This window comes from Dermacentor albipictus, chromosome 6 (genome assembly GCF_038994185.2).
Source record: "Dermacentor albipictus isolate Rhodes 1998 colony chromosome 6, USDA_Dalb.pri_finalv2, whole genome shotgun sequence".
NCBI lineage: Eukaryota > Metazoa > Arthropoda > Arachnida > Ixodida > Ixodidae > Dermacentor > Dermacentor albipictus.
The window spans coordinates 47448164-47451355 of NC_091826.1; positions in this window are offsets into that span (position 1 = coordinate 47448164).

Genomic DNA, 3192 nt, shown 5'->3' on the forward strand with positions numbered 1-3192 from the left:
GCTACGCTGCGCTGAATAGCTTCAGTAAATCTTGAACGGAGAAGAAACGTGAATAACTCCTTCGTCGTTGAGAGCTCGCACAGGAGCTGCTCTTTTCTTATCGTATAAGAGGGCTATTAATTAACTTCAGCGTGTGACAGCAGGCAACGTTTCTCTCTCTACTTCTGTGGGCGCAGTAGAGACTCCTTTCAATTCTTCCGAAAATATTATTCACGTAGAAGCCTGAGGAGAACAAAGGAAAATTTAGGCGGACGGGGCGTCAACCTATACAAGTCGTGTAATGTCAGACGCTATAAGCACCTCTGCTAAGTTTTTAAAGCGAGACTATCTTTGGAAAAGCTTGTAGCGTTTGCTAACCCTGCTGCTGCTCTCTGCCATCGTCTTGCCCCATAGCTCACACAAAGAAAGAAATATCGCCTGTTCGACGCACGTTTTGGGGAACATGTGAAGCGGTTAAACAAAAGCCACAAAACTATTAATCTTCTGCGACGTGTTTTGCACCATAGCGAATACGTGCCTGCTTGGCAGATCAGCGAGATACGGAAGTCCCCAGCATCCGACCCACATGATTCACGCCAGTACGGAATACCTGCATTGTCTCCGGGGTCGGCCCACATGCCTACAAGCCATCTCGGGGCTCAGCCCGTTTTAGAGAATATGTGAAGCGCTCAAATATAAGCTACAAAACTATTCATCTTTTGCCACGCGTTTTGCAGCATAGCCAATACTTGCCAGAAAGACGAGGAAGACCCCACAATCCTACTTAGATGATCCACGCCAATGCGGAATATCCGGTCACCGGGATCGGCCCACACGCCTACACGCCATCTCGGGGCTCAGGCCCCTATAGGCAGCGTGAGGCCGTCGTGAGGCGCCAGCAGGATGGTAGGATGGATGAGCGTCCCCTTTGGAAAGGGGCGGTGGGTTGCGCCACCAAGCTGTTGCTACTATACTGCCTAATGTCCTACCAAGATAAACAACAAAAAAAATTACCCTGCTTAGCATTCATTGCCATTTCATGTTTTCTTCTCATTGAATTTATGTGATGGCCATTTTTTACAGCTTCCTCTGTCTTTCTGGCCTTATAATTTCGAATATCGCTTAATTTCTGCTTGTTTACCAGCTTTAACAGTTCAGCGAATTTTATCTCATCCCTTGAGTTAGACACTTTATTGCTTTGTTGTATATTTATTAGGCCCTTTGTTACTTCGGGGAGCTTGCCTACTGGTAGCCTGGTGCCTTATCTCCCAATCAGATTGCTACTTCGGAATGTACAGCATTGTTACGGTTCCACTCATTAACTTTATGCTATCTTCATCTTCCTGCACTAAACATGCATTTTTGTTTGCAAGCATAAGCCTGAATTCGTCTGCTTTTACCCTTACTGCATCTGAGCTGGCTTGTTTCTTGTTGACAAAACTTGCTCTTTTTTCCTTCCATTTGTGAATAATCGAAGGCCTCACTAACCTACAATCACTGCCATTTACCCTGCCTAACACGTCTACATCCTGCAGTTTGCTGGGATCGGCAGAGAGTACGAAATCCATTTCATTTCTTGTTTCTACATTAGGGCTTTCCAGGTGAAATTCTGGTTAATGCGCTTCGTGATGAAGGTATTTATTATTCGGAGTCTATTCTGCGAATTCTGCTAGCATTTCTCCTCTTCTATTCCTAGAACCGATGCCGTGGATGCGAACTGCTTGTTCCCCAGCCTACTTTTTGCCCCCTTTTGCATTCTAGCTGTCCATGACTACGCTATCCTGATGTCGCATCTTTTTCATTGCTTATTCCGCATCTTCATAAAGCTGTTCCATTTCTTCATCATAGCGACTGGAGGTGGAAATATAGGCTTGTTTTACCTTTACTTTATATCTCCTATTCAGCTTTATTACGACGACTGCTATCCTATCACTAATGCTGCAGAATTTCGTCAATGCTGCCCTCTATGCGATTATGAATTAGGAATCCTACCCCGTATCCTCTCTTTGCTGGAGGACCTCTGTATCAGAGAGCGTGGCCGTTAGTCCGCACTGCTTAAGCCTCGCCAGTTCTAACCTCACTGAGGCCAATAATACCCCGGGCAATGCCTGATAATTCCTCAGAGCCCCACTGAGCTATGCTCACTCGTGAGTATTCGCGTGTTAAGCGTTGCCGTGTTCAGTTTCCAGTGGCAGCCTCTCCGGATGCAGAGATTCTTAGCACCCTCTGCCACGTGGCAGGTCTGACCACCATTTTGGTCAAGTTCTCTGCAGACGTTGAGGGCTGAGGGCTACGGGTTTATTGCTAGAGTTATGGAGGAGCTAGTGGCTGAATACTGCACCAGGTAGGCCGATTACTGTTCTGGCGAGGGAGTGTCTTTGTTGAAACTTAGTTGGCATTCCTAACTCGATTTGAACTTGGGCTAGTATAGCCCCACTGGGGCTTAAAATTTCTGTGGCGCTGCCAAGCGCCACTCCGAGTCTTAAAGAATGTAATGGATTGGACGAGGATCTGACCTTACGACCTTCAAGATTAGAGGCCCGTTGCTCTACCGCTGCTCCACGCCACCACACCCCAGCATCGACATTACCTGACAATAAAGTGGAGACCTATGCCGCGCACAAACAATCCTTGGGATCACACGTTACAAAGGATGACAGTAAGCAAGATTGAACACATCGTATGCAGTTGTACATTATTGAAATTCTTTAGTATCTAATTAGGACACTAAATTAATTTCGTGTCTGGGTCGTCGATGCGAGTGATTGTGTGCACCCAGGTACGCGAAGAGCGTAATTCAATTTCCGCGAAGAGAAGGCGCACACCTGTGATGCTTGCCAGATTCCAAAAGTAGACCGTACAAGGGGACAGTGCAAAAATTTTAGGCATACGACGGCAGGCACAAAGAAGACGCACACTGCACTCCGGTATCCACAAAACGTTCATTTTGCCGGTAGACAGGTTATGTACATTTCGCAGCAACAAAACAAAAACTAATTAATTCTAATGTTGCTTCTTATACGTCACTATCGCGCTTTGACGGTGCTTTCTAAAAACTGAACGTCTTTTTCGAAGAAGGCTACCGGCCCCCACCTCCCTCCTCGAAGCAGAGCTTACAGAATTTCTACCAACTTCGCTTGATCTTATTAAAATTTCTCTGCTGTTCCCCGGTACGATGAACAACCCCTACATTGCCCTGCTGGCAGTGCTGCT